The sequence below is a fragment of the Apium graveolens genome, chromosome 10 (assembly GCF_009905375.1).
Source record: "Apium graveolens cultivar Ventura chromosome 10, ASM990537v1, whole genome shotgun sequence".
NCBI classification, from domain to species: Eukaryota; Viridiplantae; Streptophyta; class Magnoliopsida; order Apiales; family Apiaceae; genus Apium; species Apium graveolens.
Genome location: NC_133656.1, coordinates 130,234,769 through 130,253,557, shown reverse-complemented (window position 1 = coordinate 130,253,557; position 18,789 = coordinate 130,234,769).

Below are 18,789 nucleotides of genomic sequence, written 5' to 3'. Positions count from 1 at the left end.
ATTATGCTGCTATCTTGAACAAGGCTGAAGCTCCATCAGATTTGCACTTTGTGCAAGATTTCTTAGCAAATAGTGAGATTGGGTATGCTTTGACCCAACCTCAAAGTATTTCAAGCCAACAAGTATTGACGTTTTGGCGGACTGGGCTTTTTGATGATGGTGGTGCTACTGGTACTCCAAGCATCGTATTTGAAGTAAATGATGTTGAGCATGTGGTTACTTCTGGAGCAGTTCGTAAAGCTCTCCACTTACCAGAAGGTTGTACATTCTCAACAGTGGAGGACCCTATTCTACAACAGCGTATGGCCAGTCTGGGCTATGAGAAAAGTTTGGGAAAGCTTGGACAACTGAAAAGATCCAATATCAGGAGGGAATGGAGCTTTTTCTTTGATTGTATCACTAAGGCATTCGCCAATAAATGCTCCAACTTTGATGTTATTCCCATCATGAGTCAGAAAATCGGGTATGCTCTTATTCATCAAACTCATTTTGATTTTGCAAGTGTTGTGCTAGGTTTCATAGGGGATAGGATGACAGAGGATAGGAATGTAGTATACTTTGCTAGATTCTGTCAACTTATATATACTTTTTGTTGTGCTGATGAACCCCAACATACCACTGATTTAATTCCACCCTTTAAGCTTGCAAAAGGGCTTTTAATGATTTATTAAATGCTGACAATAAGAAACAAGTGGTTAGACCTTTACAGATACCTCAGTCTGTAAAACAAGTCTTGGTAAATATTGATCCACATACATACACATCTGTCTATCCTGATGTCCAACCCACCAAATCATCACACCCAACCCAAACTCCATCAGTACCTACCACAACTACACCAACATCTCAAACTTCTCAACCTCAACCATCTCAACCCTCCATCAAGACATTTTTCAAACCAACACAGTCAACTCAACCTCAACCTTCAGCACCTATAGTGAAGCCTTCATCTTCCAAACCAAAGAGGACAAAGACTGTGCCTCAGTCTCAACAGAAGAAAAGGAGAATTATTCTGAGAGATGAATCAGATACTGAGGAACAGGTTTCCATATCAGAACCTGTTGTTGTAGAAGCTGAGAAGGTTTCTTCTCAGAAAGATACTGTAACTGGGAGTTCTAGGCCTCTCAAAAGGCTTAAAAGGCTAAATCCTGATGATAAAACTCCTACAGTGTCTGCACCCTTGAAAAAAATGAAAAAGCAAAGAGCTCACAGGGACACAGTTGAGTCAGATTTAGAAGGTGAGGAAGTAGCTAAGGAAGGGGGTTAGGAATCTCTAATCCCAACAGAACCAATTGTTATTGAATCACTTCCTTCTACACAACCAGAAACTGCTCAAGACAGAGTGCCTACACTTCCTGTGTCACCTATAATTGAACAAGTACACACTACAGATCCAGGTACAAGTGATGAAATTGACATTCACAACTTGAATGTGCCTGAGATTCTATACTTGGAAGCTCCACCAACTCAACTCACTCCACCAACAACACCAATTTTGGATTCTGATTTCAATACCAATATTCCATCAACACCAATTCTGGATCTAGATACTGAAGATCAGATTTTAAGTGAGCATCAAAATATGGATGTTGATCAGAACTTAGCTGCAGATCAGAATTTAGAGGATGATGTTGAAGCCTCTATAGCCTCACATATTGTTATTTTATCAGAGGATCCTGATACTGCAGGATCTACAAGTTCTGATGCTGCCAATGAGGATATTACTGGTAAAGTTGCTAATTTAGATACTGATGCAGCTGGTCCATCAGGACATGCACCTCAACAAACAGTTAATAAAGCTGATCTAATCAAGAAGTTTGTTAGAGAGGAAGCACCAGTACCTTGGAGTGAAACTCCTAGAGGAAAGGAGTGGACTAAGGAATGGAACACAGTTAGTTTTGTTCCTACTGAAAAGATTCTTTATGAGCATCTGGAAAAAGCTGATGAAATGCTGATAAATGATGATTTCAAGGCACAGTTGAGAGTTACTGCATTGAGTACTAGGCACCTTCAAGGTCAACACTCAACAACTCATGGCAAGGTGAATAAAATTCAAGAAACCTTGATCCAGAAAGATATGGATGTGAAACTTGAAAAGAATAGATTTTTTAATCCTGTCTTTGACAGAATTGCCTACATTGAGAAAACTCAGGAGAAGCAACAAACTCAGATTGATGAAATTCTAAAGAATCAAGCTTCTCAGGAAACTCAACTCAATGAGATCCAATCCGCAGTGGAATTGCTTATCTCTCTTCTTTTACCTGCTGATGCCAAAAAGGGGGAGAAAGTGATTAAGTCCAAATGCAAATCTATTCAGACACTGAAAGGAAAGGATGATGGAAATGATGACCAGGGAAACTTTGATAAGGGTAGAGGTCAAGGTCATGGCAAAGGATTTTCATCAAGCAAAGCTAGAATTATAAGTCAAGGAACAAGTTCTAATACTGGGAGAAGAATAAGTTCTGATATTGGTAAAAGGATAAGTTCTTGTGAACATTTGGAACTTGATGAAAAAATTTTAAAGAAATTATTTCATAAAGAAAATCCAGGAATGGACTTTGAGATTCTAAAGGAAGAAGAAGCTAGACTCAAAGCAAAATGTGTCAAGACAAAATCTAAAGCTTCTGTTGTTGAAAAGAAACTTCCAAAGCTTAAGGGTATTGTGATAAAGGAAATAACAAATTCTGAGGCAACCAAAGCTAAATCACAAGTGGAAGTAGATCCAAGGTCCAAGGGCAAAGAAAAAGTTGATGAACCTGTAAGGGTTTATATGTCAGTCATGGATGAAGAAATAACTGATGAAGACGATACTAGTCTTACTCTGATGAAAAAGAAGATTTCTCAAACAACCTCTGACATGGCTCATGTTGTTCAGAGTCAAGATGTAGTAAGTTCTGATATGACAGTGAAGCAAGCAACCTCTGACATAGCTCAAGTTGACTTGATATCAGAAGTTAAGGAAAAGGAAACCTCTGACATTGCTCATGTTAAGCCTTCAAAGATACTCCTACCAGGATTCACCAAAGCTAAACAGACTCAACTTTTGAAGACTGTAACAAGTGGTTTTGAAGCAAGAGTTGGTACAGGAAAGGAAGCAAGAGATAAATCTGGATTGGGTAGTTCTGATGAAAGAAGAGTACACAACACTACCAATGATCCAACTTCCTTAAGTGAACCAGGAGTAGGAGCAACTCCTGAGAGATTGAATCAACTTGAATATGTACAAATGGTTTACCATTCTATTTTGAAAGAGCACATCATGTTATATTTTATGACAGATGGTAGGGTATTCCAGATCAGGAAGAATGCTATTCCACTGAAGTATTTTGAAGAACTGGAACATGTTCTATTTTTACTTCAAGTGAAAAATAGATCTACAAATGGTGCTGCAGATTATTTAAAATCAAATATTCAAAGACAGAAGAGGCCTTACTCTGTAAAGTATGACAACCCATACTTTCCCAAGTACAGAGATCACAAAGGTAATATTGTTGAAATGAAGCCTAACACTGCTAAGATCATAACTACTTTTCTGATTATAAGGCTGTGGAATTTAATCTAGAGTCTGACAAAGCATATCTAATCAGACTTGATCAGGACATAAGGAAAGCTAAAATAAATGATCTCAGGGCTGCTATTTTTCAAACTGGTGAAGATACAGCTGAATTGAAAAATACTAAAAGGAGGATGGTTAATGAACTTGAATATGATGAGAGGTGTCTTTTGAAGAATTATCTCAGAACAACTCCTGACATCATAGAGATCAGAAATTGAAGCCAAGTCGAAGATCTACAACTGCTTAAATTTTGAAGTGTATACAGACTGAAGCAGATATCAGACTTTAAGGATGGTAAAGCTGCAAGGACTGTAAATTGTAGTTATCTAGTCAAATTCTCATGCATTTGTACTTAATGTTTTTTACTTCATCAAATATCTGTTAAACTTGTATATTATGCTAATTTACAAGTTGGGGAGATTGTTAGATATATTTGTGATGTCATGTTTAATGATGATTTGTGTTTAGTTTTCAGATCTTACTTAACAGGATAAATCAGTATTTAACTGGAAATCAATACTTATACTGAAGTCGGAACTTAAGATATCAGAACTTAAGTTATCAGGAGATATTTATCAAGAGATAATATCAGGACTTAAGGAGACATTCAGATAAGGAAGGTTGCTGATTGAAAGGAAAGAAGATCAAGACAAATGCAAGAAGAGATATGCATGAAGAAGGAATTCTATGAAGAATAGAATACTTGGAAGAAAATATAACTAATTGATATATTTTAGGAAGCAAAATTATATTCGATATCAATTAGAAGATTATCTTGTAACTGTGTAGTATATAAACACAGACGTAGGGTTTACACTATATGTGTTATCTTAATCGAAATTATTATTCATTGTAACCCTAGAAGCTCTCGTGATAATTTGTTCATCACTGAGAGAGGACAATTCCATATTGTAACAGAGTTTATTGTGTTGAGTAAAATCTGTGTTCTGTTACTTGTGTTCTTTAATTTGATTTGATTGTAGTAAACACTGTATTCAACCCCCTTCTACAGTGTGTGTGACCTAACATAAACTTTTACAAACTTAAACTATCTCAAAAGCTATCAGCTAGCTTAACTCGATCAACCTGGACCCCTAGCTCTCGCACTGGATTGGGGATCCTCGCTACCAACTGGTTCCTTCTTAACTGGAAAAGAACATAAACCACATCGCACAAATGAGCTAACTAGCTCAGCAAGTCACAATGACAAGACTGAAAATAATGATCATCAAGTGAAAAGGGTTAAGGTATCAAGTGAAAAATGATTAATGATTTAGAATTGGATATTATATTTAAATTTTAAAAACCAAGGTTACGCTGCTGATCAGTCACGCACTAACCCCGAGCAAGGCACACAGCTCTGCTCTAATTACTGGATCCAAGGCACACATTGGCCTAACTTGACCACCAATCAGGTCTGACCACGAATCTGGTCCACAATTTTATAAAACAATCCAATTCTAACATAATAACAGAATAAATAATGTAAAGCAGTAAACAAAATCATAAGCAACATTGGATGCCCAATAATGAGATGGTTCCAATTTTCACAAATGAAATATGGCTATCGAATGGTGAAAAAAATGGATAACAAAAGAATCAAAATTTCAAGGTTATAAGGATTTGGTCTTTCAGAGCGTAAGGTATAAGGGTTTGAATATGTAAGCAATCTGATTCAGTATTTGGTATTTAGTTTGCATGTATTTGTGGAGTAGTATCGTATATATGTGGTTCGTGTTCGGGGATTTAAGAATCAATGGTTCAGAAAGAATAAGGTTTACGGCTCAAAGATCAATAGCTGGAATTAAGGTTTAGGGTTCAGTGCTTTAAAGCACTTGCAATATAGGACTATCAATAAACTACAATATATCTCGAGAAAGTTCAGAACACTTGCCTAGTACTAGCTTGCTATACTTCACCAATTTCCAATCACAATCTCCTACTCATTGACTATCTGTTTCCCTTTCCTACGCCTTGCCTCTTCTGCTCCTATAACATAAGTATCTATTAATACTCAACTCATACGATTATGTTTGGTATACACTTCTATCTACCCTTCGTTTTACCCAAATTTGACTAACGGATTGAAAGTTATGCTAAAAATAAGTAAACACTGAACGTATAGACCGATAGTCAAACAAACAAGTCACATATAGCACATAGCATGTCAGACAATCAATGAAATTTCATTTATAAGGAAGTCTCGGGTCATAAACAGTCTTTAGGGTATTTAATATGATTTTTAAAATATTTTTCGGAGTCAAAACAGGTCGTTGGGTAGGTTTTAAAGCAATAAACAGGGTTCAGTTGGCTACATCTGCCTTCAAAATAATTTCTAATAATTATCGAGCCTTGAAAACAATTTAAAATAATATTTTAAAGCATGAAACTATTTTTCGGAATTTTTAAATCATTAATAAATAATTAAATCTAATTAAATAAGTAATTAAAATCAATTAATAATTAATTAAATCAATTAATCAATTAATTTTGAATTAATTGACCAATTAACTAATTAATTATTAACTAAAATTAATTAACTAACTAATTCAGATTTATTTTTTAATTAAAAATAATTTTTGGAATTTTCAGAAATTAAAAATGAATTTTTATAATTAAAATAAATATAAAATATGATTTTTAAATAATTTATAAACAAGAATCCTAAATTTGCAAGTTCTGGAAACCTGGGGGACCAAACTGTATCGTTTTTAAAACTACAGGGGCCTGTTTGCAATTTTGCCAGCCCCGCCGTCGACTTCGCCGGAGTGTGGCCGGAGAACACGATCCCGGCCACCTCAGACCACCAAACTCTCCATACTTAAAGCACAGACCACCAGGAACTTATACCAGTAATAAAAACACATAACCTATTTCAGAATTGGCCGGAAAATGCTCAAGAAACTCGCCGGTTTCCGGCTAGCTCGACGAAAACTTTAAAATACAACTCCCTTCCAACCAGGGATCGTCTTTTAACGAGCTATACACCAATCGATTGCAAATTTCAAGGGGAACAAAACCCACCCATCTGGAACATCTAATAACCCCCGGAACAAAAAACCATAAATTTCAATTAAGAACATTCATACGGGTTGTAAACCCTAATTTCAAAATTCGAAAATCAAACTCAATTTTGAACATGTTATTGAACTCCAAATCAGTCATATAACATATCAAAATTATCAGGAAAACAAGCTCTACAACATGCAATCATCAAAACATTCAAACAATCATCCGTACAAAAATTCATATTTTTAATCAAAATAATTCGAAATTAATAAAAATTATATAAAATAAACCTTTGATTCTGCAGTGATATGAAGCACAGATTTTGATAGTACTCCTTAAACCCTTCGATTTGGTTACTCGATCTTTCCAAACAGAGATCAATAACACCTCCGATTTGCAGTTTGGTTCTTGAAAGGTTATATGAATATAAGTATTTTCTCTGTAAAATTATATAATTACTGTTTGCAAATGATTTTCGGTATGAAATAAAATAAGGTAAAGGCTATTTATAATTACGGAAAATTAGTATCCCGTTGGATCATTCCGGATATATAATAGTACGTTTATTTATAAAAACGGATCCAAACGGTACCGGTTTTCGGGATAATTATCCAAATCAGTACAATTTGTACTGCGGTCTTGGTCTCAGCGCCTGGTTACACGTATTACGAGGTGATAATTATAATAGTTTAATAAAAAGATCCCGTTTATCGAAAATACGAGTTTTATTCATTTACTAAAACGAATAATGTATCGAAAATATTACACCGAGACCCGCACTGGACAAACCGTACGCCGGATCGAAAAAGTTGAAACATGGAAAATGCTCAAAATATTGCAATTAGGTTAGGAAGGAGTTCCCGGAAGAGTTTCGGGTTATAAAAACGTAAAAACGAGTGAAGTCGGCTGGTTCCCGATTATATAAAATAGTTTATAATTACTCGGAAAAAGAATTTATAAAATCTATAAATTTCCTATAAAATCATAAATCAACATAAAAAATAAATAGGAAGATATGACAATTATCTATATTTTATTTTGGACATATAAAAATTAAAATACTCAATTTATATTATTTTTAAACATCAAACACATATACCACTTAACAAATACTTCACAGAATAAACACGAAACATGCATAATATTTATTTATTTGCAAAATAATTACACGATATATCCCAGATATTACAGAACAGGCTGCCACATTCCTTTTGAAAACACCCAACGCATATGACTGTGTTGTCACTGTCAACAGGTATTTGAATTTGATCATCCGTTGGGTACATGCTTGTCATCCGTCGGGTAGCTTTGTTGATCATCCGTCGGGTAGCTATTTGTCATTTGACTCTATTTTATTTATACAGAATTACAAGACATCTCATATTATAATTAGTCAACCTATTCTGCATATCCACTAGTAGTCAACATGACTCACATGCTCCTACAGAATCTACACAAAGTTGTTTGCAGAAATGTGCTACAATACTTATTTGTTACATAAGCTAGTCACCCGATGGATGTCAAATACTCATATGTTGGGACTATATCACGTCATCCGTCGGGACTATATTTAATCATCCGTCGAGTGCTACAAAATTCACTAAGTTAAATCTACTAAGGTGTTTTGTTTAATTTATCATCAAGTTCACAACATATTCCTTACAAGGATGAAGATTAACTGACAAAGGAAGATCAAGATTAACACAGTATACAAAGATATGCTAAGCCAAAAATGGAAGATATACTTTTCTAAAATGGAAATGATAAGTGACGGTTTACTAAAGTAACTAGCATCTCTTATTGTACATTGTGTGAATCAGTAGTTAGCTATGATATAAAGTTAAATATGGTCCTTTGTTAGTTGTAACAATTTAGAAGAAAATCTTGTATTTCTCTCAAGACAAAAGCTAAGCTCTTCATCAACAAAGAGCCTAGAAATTTTGTAGCAAAATATTCTTAATTTTAATATAAAATTAAGTGAGTTTTGAAAGATCTTTGTTCTTCATAGTTGCATGTTTAATTTTTGTTTCAACACATCTCACTACAAGATTTGATTTACTATGTTCAAATCATAAATACTTCAAGAAAAGCATAGAAACATAAAAACACATTCACGACCCCTCGTGTGTAATTCATTACCTTACATATCTCCATATAACTAATAAAATTATAAATTATACCTTAAGCTTGATCGATTAAAAAATATATGCGAACTATTAGTGGACAACTCGACTCGGCTCGAGTTCGGCTTGGCTCGGTTGTTCGTGAGCAAACTCGTGTTCGACTCGACTCGGCTCATTTATAACTGAGCCGATCGTGAACATTTTTTTCGGCTCGGTTTTCAAACTCGGCTCGGCTTGGCTCGTTTTAAATAAATAATGTTCGGCTCGGCTCGGACAGAACTCGGCTCGGTTCGTTTCGTTTGCAGCTCTACTGAAACGAGAGTTACATAGACAACCACAGCCCTTTACAAAAAGGAGAAGATATTATTACTTACAAATATAGAAAATTTTACATTAATATTAATTTTTTTATTATTTAAATGAATTATTTTATTTAACATAATTGGAGGTTCTCTAAGAAGTATAGATTGTGAACTATCCTTTTTGGTGGCTTTAGTATTGATGGTAGTTTAAGATGTAACTTTGTGGCAGGATAATTATACGTAAACAATTTATACGTTGTTTCAAATTATTTTATTATTTTTATTCTTTTTTGTATGTATTTTAACATGAGTATAAAATAAAACTTCAAAAAACATTTTTAAATTAATTTTAAAATATAAAATTTTAAAAGTAATTAATAAATTTATTATATATACATAAATCAAAGAAATATCAATAATTCACGAGCGGGAGTAACTTATTGATTTTTTGAATAAATTGAATAATTTAAATTTTGAACAATTTATAAGTATAAATTAATATACTTATACAAAGAAGAAGATGAGTGAGTTTATGTGACGCCTGTTAAATCGATTCATTCTATTTTTTTAAAATTTCATATTTTTTGAATTAAAAATAAATAAATGCTATAATTACCTTATATTCTCATAAATATATTATTATTGTTTTTAATATTCCTAAAATATTGTTCGTAATATTCTCCCGGACTTCTTCTCACTTTTTAAGATAAATAATTGAAAAAGGTCTTTAGTTTAAAGTTTAATTGAGGAAAGTTTTAACTAACAAGCTAGGTCAAAAACTACAATTAGTGTTGAATATATTATTATCGCTCATAATATTCTCCTAAAATTTTTGTGACTTCTTCCTTAAATATTTTTACATTTTTTAAAATAAATAATTGAAAAAAGGCTTGACTAACTCGTTAGGTAGTTTAAAATTTATTTGAGCAAATTTTTGATTAAAAAGTTAGGTAATGTTAACAGGGGGTAATAATCTTATATTTATATAACTGCCAATCATTTTACTTTAAAAATAAAGATCAAATTATTTTGGCTAGGTTTTTCAGTAAAGTTTTAAACTTTAATTTTGCATGTTATTATAATTTTTTAGGTATTTATTTTGTTAAGCCTTTAAATTTCTGTTAATTGTTTGATTGATTTTATGATTTCATGTGCATTGGATACTAAGAGACTTAGAGTTTTTTTTATACTATTTGATATTAAAGTCGTTACTCCTGTTCAAATTTTAGTAATTTTAATGTAGTTAAAAGATATTATATATTGGAGATGTTAATAATGGTAAAAGTAAATTTTACAAATTGAGCGGCTTAGTATCCTAGTTTTATGATAATTAAACAAGACATTCTTATTTGCCAAATTTTTACATAATAATATTAGAAAAAGTGGGGAAGATAAATTAATGTAAAATTTTTATATTCCTTCAATTTTTTATGTTTGATATTTAATTTTTGTGCATACAATTTTGAAGTTATTTGATCTCATAATTAAAATATTAGTTTAATGAATAAAAGTATGTAATAGTACTTTAATTTAAATAACAATTTACTTTTGATTGTGACGCCCTCCAAACCCGGGTCAGAAGTTTGGGGCTCACAACACACACACCACCATATATAAACATTTATATAAAGTATTATATGTATTGACCCTTCTTTACACAAGCACGAATCGTAACACGTTAAAGTATGAAAACAAGCCACAACCTTAACTTTTATTACATCGTACCAAATCCCAACTAGTTCAACCTACAATTGATAATGATATCATTCTTTCAATCTTGCATGACTCATCTACAATATAAAGCTCCTGCTAGCTCGATCCAACTTAACCTAGAATCCTAGCTCGCACACCGGACTGGAAATCCTCGTTACCAAAAAATTTCATTTTCAACTGTTGAAAACATAAAAAGGTTTGCAAGAGTGAGATAACTAGCTCAGCAAGTCATAATAGCAATAATTGAGGTTAAACAATGACCAATTGAAATGATTCAGAAGAATCAAGTTTCTGAATAAGCAATGAGTAGAATTGGAAATTTACTTTTCATTTTAAAAAACCAAGGTTAGGCTGCTGATCAGTCACGCACTAACCCCGAGCAAGGCTCCCAACTTTGCTCTATATACTGGATCTAAGGCACACATTGGCCTATTATGACCACGAATCTGGTCCACATTTAATAATAATCCAATTCCAGAATAACAATATGATAAACAATGTAATTCAATAAGCTGAATCGTAAACAATATTTATCTTGAAGCATAAGGTGATTCACAATATCATGAAGGTATAACAAGGAATTCAAAAAGATTGGCTTTCAATCAAGGAAAGATTCAGAAAGTAGAAGACCAAGGGTTCAAGGGTCACAAGTATTGGTCTTCTGTTAAACAAGGAATAAGGGTTGGTATGTCAAGCAAATTAATATCAGAAATTAGTATGTGGTAGAGATAATTTTGTGGAGTAGTATCCTATGTGTTTGGCTTGTATCCGAAAATTCACCAATCAATGGTTTATGAAGAATAAGGCTTATGGCTCAAGATCAATAACAATCAGGGTTCAAGGTTGAATAGTTTAAAGTGCTTGCAATATAAAACAGGATTTATTTTGAATACTAACAACATGTTATGAGAAAGTTTGAAAATATTTGCAATATATCTTAAGAACATTCAGAAGTACCCGCCTTGTCACAGATGATTTCCAACTTTACTTGTACTCATCTAACAGTTTTACTTTTCAATCACTTTCCTTCTTTTTTCTATGCCTTGCTTCCATTCATCAATCACTTTCCTTCTCTTTCTACGCTTCAATTCTATTTACGGATCACTGACTTTCTTTTTCCATGCCTCACTTACTCTACTAGGCATCACAAGTATCTATCAATACTCAATCTCATATCATTCTAATTGACACATAGATGTCAAAAGCTTTTATCTACCATTCATTTCACACAAATCTGATTTACGGATTGAAAGTTGTGACTAAAACAGTCAAAAAATAACCACACAGGCATATAACAAATCGATCAGATAGCACGTAGCACATAGCACGTAAGACATTCAATAAAAATATTTTTTCAAAGAAGATTCAGAGTCAAAAATGATTTTCCAAGTGTTTAATACGAATTTTTGAATATTTTTCAGAATTAAAACGGGACTCCGATTCATTTTATAATTAAATAATAGGGTTCGAACACCCTAATATGAATTTAAAATAATTTTATAATAATTATTGAGCCTTAAAAATAATTTAAAATAATATTTTAAAACTCGAAACTATTTTTTGGAATTTTTAAATCCAATTAAATAATTAAATCTAATTAAATAATTAATTAAAATTAATTAATAACTAATTAAATTAATTAATAAATTAATATTTAAATTAATTTACTAATTAACTAATTAATTATCAACTAAAATTAATTGACTAAATAATTAAGATTTTTTTTGAATTAAAAATAATTTCAGAAAATAAATAATGAATTTTGGAATTTTTAAAAAAATTAAAATCAATTTCTGAAAATAAATATAAACATAATATCATTTTTGAAAATAATTAAAACGGAAATCATGTTTTTGCAAAGTTTTAAAATAGGAATACTGATTTTGTAAATTAGGGAAAAGTTCACGTGCTATATGGCAATTTGCCAATTCAACTTCCCCAACCCCCCACTCCGGCGGCGGCGGCAGCCATTAACGCCGCCCCGAGCTCGCCGGTAAATTGCATGCATGCCCAGAACTGAACAAGAATAAGCAGATTAGAAGAACTCGATGATACAAACTTAATCATTCAAACAAAATCACCAGAAGTTCAATAAATCGGCCGGAAAAATGGCTGGAAAAACTCGCCGCCGGTTGGGTTCGACTTCTCCGATCATCCCTTTCCCGGAATCGTTTGTTCATAATCTATACATCAATCGAATCGTCGTTGCACGATCTACAAGTCTGTGCAATCAATTTCTTCCAATAACCCCTAATAAAGGAACGCCTACTTTTCAATTGAAAATATTCACAGTTATAAACCCTAGTTCTTCAATTCGAGAATCAAACATCAATTTGAACATTTTATTGAACTTTAAATCAGTCGTATAATATACCAAAATGACCAGAAAGAAAAGATCTACATGATTATGCCATCAAATCACACAAACAACATCACGAACAAAAAATCCTATTTTAATTCTTAATTAATTCGAATTAAAATAAATAAGAATAAAACCTTGATTTCTGCACTTGAATAGATAGTGGAGATGGATAGAGTTTTTCGAGAGCTTCGATTCGGTATATAGCACGCTGGATTCGAGTTCGGTAACGCTTTTGATTTCAGGTTTGATTATCAAGAACGCAACTTGAATTCAACATTTTTTTTTGTATTTTACGGGATTTACTGACTAATTATGATTATACGAATAAAATGAAATAATAAAAGGGCTATATATATTTATGGAATATTGGTTCGTGTTGGATCGTTTTGGATCGATAAATTAGTTACTTAGCCGCTAAGTAACTGCAAAAATGATCTGATTTGGTACCCGTATTGGATAATTATCCAAACCGGGCTTCTTAGAAAACATTTTATACGAAAATAATATAATATTATCCCGTCTTTCGGGAATATGGGTTTTGTTGCTTTATCGAAATTATTATTGTATTGAAAATTTTGCGCCGAGCCGTGCACGGGTTAAACCGTAATCCGGACTGAAAAAGTCAAAACATGGAAAATGTCTGGAATTACCAGATTCGGTTAAGAAGAAGTTTTCGGAAGAGTTTCGGGTTGTAAAAACGTAAAAACGGTTGAAGTCGAACGATTCCCGGCTTTATAAAATAATTTTGTAATTAAAAAATTCATAAATCAATATAAAATCATATAATACTCCAAAAATTACCAGAAAAATACCTTAATTATATGTATTTTCATCTGGATATAATAAAATTAACATACTTATGGTTTACCACATATGAACATCGATATAGCAACACCAATCGTCAAATAATTCACCAAAATCAAATAATAATCTTATTATAATCATTTATCGGTAAAAATAATTACACGTTATGTCCCGGGTATTACATCCTCCCCCCCCATTAAAAGGATTATGTTCTCAGAATCACACTAAGGATCAGATAATGATACATTCAAGTATCTCACTTCTATTTTCTCAGGTTGATCCCTCAACCTTACAACTTTTCATAAACTTTTACTTGCAGCATTACTCATTACTTAACAGCCTCTTGTTGACATCATATCATATCTACTGCTCATATAACTCAACTCAAGTCTCCATTTTATATATTATGGAGCTTAGTTGCTTTTCCTGAATATACACATATAAACATCCTATGAACCAACTATACGAGTGGCGGTGAAGCCAACCCACTTACACTTATCTTGCTTATTTACTGTTTCAAAAGGACCGACATAATGCCTATTTATTCTCTGTTCTTTTTAATTCTAGTAATTCGTGCTCATGAACATTTGCAATATTTACGGGTTATTTAACTCCATTCCCACATGTTTCTCTATTCAATTAACTTAGTTTATAATCGCTTCCAATCGCATTCGAGGCTCTTTAATCGTTCTCTTAATCTTCTCGTCCATCTGCGAATGATATACTGAAACAATGGCTTATTCGATTTCTAACGTTCTCAAAATTACTCCAGAGTTAAGAACTAACGAGAAAATCTCGACTGAATATGATTGACGCACAAACTTATCACCATATCTTAATTTCCTTGAATCACAATCGAGTATATTATCATTTATTTTGGTTCTAAAAAGTTCTCATACGAAGTTGACTGCAATGTTTTCCTTGACATTTAGTCACATATAACACTTTGACATCTATATCTTGTATCATATTCTTGGAATAACTTGAATCCCTTGAGTTAGCGACGTTGAGCCAAATTCCTATCTTTTTTTTCTTCTTTATTTAATGCTCGTTCATCTAGGAGTAGTATATACTATTCTGGTTCGACATAATTCATCATATTCTGAATACTCTTGTCGAATCTCAAATCAAACAATATGGATCATTTACAATTAATTTCTGAATCTGATGACGTACCACCATTTCTTCAAGCAACAACTAACCCACTTATTGGACAAACTGTTTATTGATAAAAGAGAATGATTAGGTTTGGATAACCTATCAATAATGATGCAATTAACGCTTTCCTCACCTTTAATTCTCAGGTGATTTCACTACGATGTCTCTTGGCGAAATATATTTATCTTTATTTTTGAAAGTCAACGGTTATAATAATCCATCTAGCCTTTGATGCTCCGTCCTAATTCTTGGGTAGGTATAACATTTACTTACATGTTTCTCCCATTTTCTCTTCATGTCCAATCACTAGATATGTTCTTTCAGCCCTCGGTACTTAATCGTACTCCTGGGATGCATTCCCTAGCTCCATTTACCAATGTTTCCTAAATCTTTCACCTTACTTCTATTTTTCATGTTACCCATATCTTACCTATATCCTGGCATCTTATAAAGTTTCTTCATCACCCTTTTGATTCCTCTTCTACGTTCTTCATTCTCATAGTTCATTCAAAACCGAACTCTTGACATTAATACTCATTTTTCTGTCATATAAATTTAGATATTAATATAAACTTTGATGCTCACAACATCCCATTTTGAAGTAAACATCAATCATTTATATTAATACCACTTTCGATATTTAACAACAACCTATGTTTCAACATCAATCGGAACTGAATTAAAACTGAATCTCACACTTTATCCGAAACAGAAATACTTAGTAATTCATTTATTATATGATTATCAAAACAATTTAGAAACAAGACGTCCTTTGATAAAACTTTATTGCAGATGATAAAATTTCTTTGACTGTATCATAAAATCCATATTGGTGTAGTTATTAATCTCTACTTTATTCCATCTCCCTTCTTCATTTCCTTCCTTCTTACTTGTTGCTTTATCTTAAATCTTTAGCTCTTGAAAACATTCTTCTCACTTGTCCATACAAATAAATTTTTATTTCTCTTGTCCATTATGAAGGGCATATTCATCCAAGTAAAAACTCACACATTTGCAGCAATTTCTGAATTCTACCAGCGTCCTTACTTTTCCCCAATTCCTCATTATTTTGATTTCGGATTTAAAGTCATTTCAAAATTTGACTTAATCTAATTGGAATTGATTTCCATCTAACTGACCATTAATTGGTAAAATTAGCCAATTAACTCACTTAATTGATCAATTGCACCAAGTGATGGCTAGCTAAATGAAATCAAAGACCAATTATATATAGTCGGATTGGATGTAATAACCTCTTTCAAGAACCGAGATCACAATTATTTGGAGTATCAACAGGAATATTAATAACACACGGAAGTATACTTTCTATTTTTAAGAGTAGGGTATTTTCTGAAAAAGTTGGGCATCATCTTCTTTATATTATTGACTACCAGTCGGACTCAAGCCGACACTAACAATCCATCTAACAACCCACATTCCAACCACAAGTGTACCAACCAACCGCCATCCTTTAATCTCACCATTTCACCACCACATGTACTACTAGCTAACACAACCCATATTTTTAGTTCAACTTAAAATTATCGTGAACAATTCTTATTATACCATCCATTGCCTCATATCTTCTGATTATAACAGAGTATCACTACTGAGTTCAATTATAAATGATTCTATAATTCTTCTAGTTCATGTTTCAATTCAAGCTCTCTAATTAATAATTTATCCATCCTTGGAAACATAAACTTATTCTTATCTGTTAACTTGTTCAACTTCTGATAACCAGCACGTGGTCTTAACTAACACTATTATAATCTTGTGAAAGAATTCAATTGGTTTTAAAACATTACTTCTTAATAATTGTTGAAGTCAAACCACCATACCTTCATCACCCCTTATGTCTTTCCATACTGAACCATCTTTGTTGATCCAGTCATAAGCATCAAATTTACCATAACCCACTTACTTGAGTAGGGAAAGCCCAACCATCCCTTGATGAACACACTCAAAGTTTATTCGTAACCAACATTTCTTTGATCTTGAATCTCCATCATAAATATCTCCCACATGATTGAGGTATGCTTCATCTTCACAACGCGTTAATCGATTATATGGTTATTATTAAAAATTTCTTCATTCGTTTCTGTTGTCCAATCAATAATTTGCCTCATCTGATATATGTAGCTTTATTTTCTTATTTCTCTAGTTAATTTATCTCATACGATTTGCTAATTACTCTAATTCACGCCAAAATCTCATACTTGTAACATATCATGTATACAGATTTCTGCTTTTGATTTAATGTGCTCGCAACAACCACGTTATCGGCATAATAGTTCTTCTCTGCACGTAAATATCCACCATTTATTGGCTTCCAATTATCCATATAACTCTATCTGTTATACGGGTTCGTTTCACTTCCTTTTAAAATATTGAGAGAATAGACTTTACACAAGGAGGAATTTGTGTATATGATTCTGATTGGAAAACTTTTATAAGGAATAAGAGTACAAGGAAACAATCGGAAGAATCCATAAATCAACAAATCATGATTGAAAAAGAAAGAATGAATAATGATTTGGATATGAGTGCGACAACCATATTTGTACTCAAAATGGCCAGTCTTTCATACTATATGGCATACATCCCATGATTAGGTGGCGTCCCACCAGACTCTTTGTCATTTTGACAAAGCGTCACACCATAATACTGCTTGTCTCAATCAGAAGGTAATATTTTGAAGGAGGAATGATTTGAAAGGGATTTAACAATTTTCTTGTCACCTTATAGAGCTGATCATGAAAGAGGTTCATACTTTACAAGAGATTCATAAGAATATATAGGATTATAGGCAAGAATGATATCATTGGTCACCATCCACACTTTATCTGTTTACAGCTTCAATGCTTGTCCGATCAATAGATCCCATTCCGAGTCATATATCAACTTTAGAAAGTCCTCAGAAATGCTTTCTGGAATCGATCATTAGAATAATTTCCCATTTATTAGGTCTTGTATCTTTAGCGGCACACTTCTGTTGGATTTTAAACGCAGCGGGGGCATGGCAAAACACTTTTACACATATAAAATCCAAATAAAAGCATATAAATCGTGGTAAAAACATAGGGATCGAATCTAATCTTTAAAATAATTCGGAGACAACGATCAGACATCCTTAGCAGTTGCTCCTCAAGTGTGAAGCACTCCACCGGTATCCACCAAGAAAACGATGTTATGGAGGAGGAAGGAGGTGGAGAGAATTGGGTTTTCCAAACTTTTTGGGTTTTTGGGGTTAAGAATATAATATAGGGTCTATAATAGTATATTTATAGGAAAAAATTTCAGCTGAAATTTTCCCATAAATAATATTATTATTATCCCATTTATTATTCTCATTAATAATTAAAACACCTTTTAATTATTAATCCTTTTTCGAAACACTTTAGAAATAATTCTCTCTCTTGATTTAATTTCCAAAAATTAAATCCTTTAATTAATAATATTAAGAACTTTTCTTAATTAATTTATAATTAATTAAATCTCATTTAATCAATTATTAAATTTGCCAATTAATTATTGATTTCACAAATAAATAATTATTAGCCATTATTAATTAATTCCTCCACCATAAAATCATTCTCTTTTTTATGGTGTGACCCTGTAGGTTCAATATTAAGCCGGTAGTAGAAATAAATAATAATAAAACTATTTTATCATTATTTATATAAATTCTCTAATTTAATAAATATGATTAATTAATTAATCACATTTATTCTACATCGTGAGGGATACTTCTCAGCATAT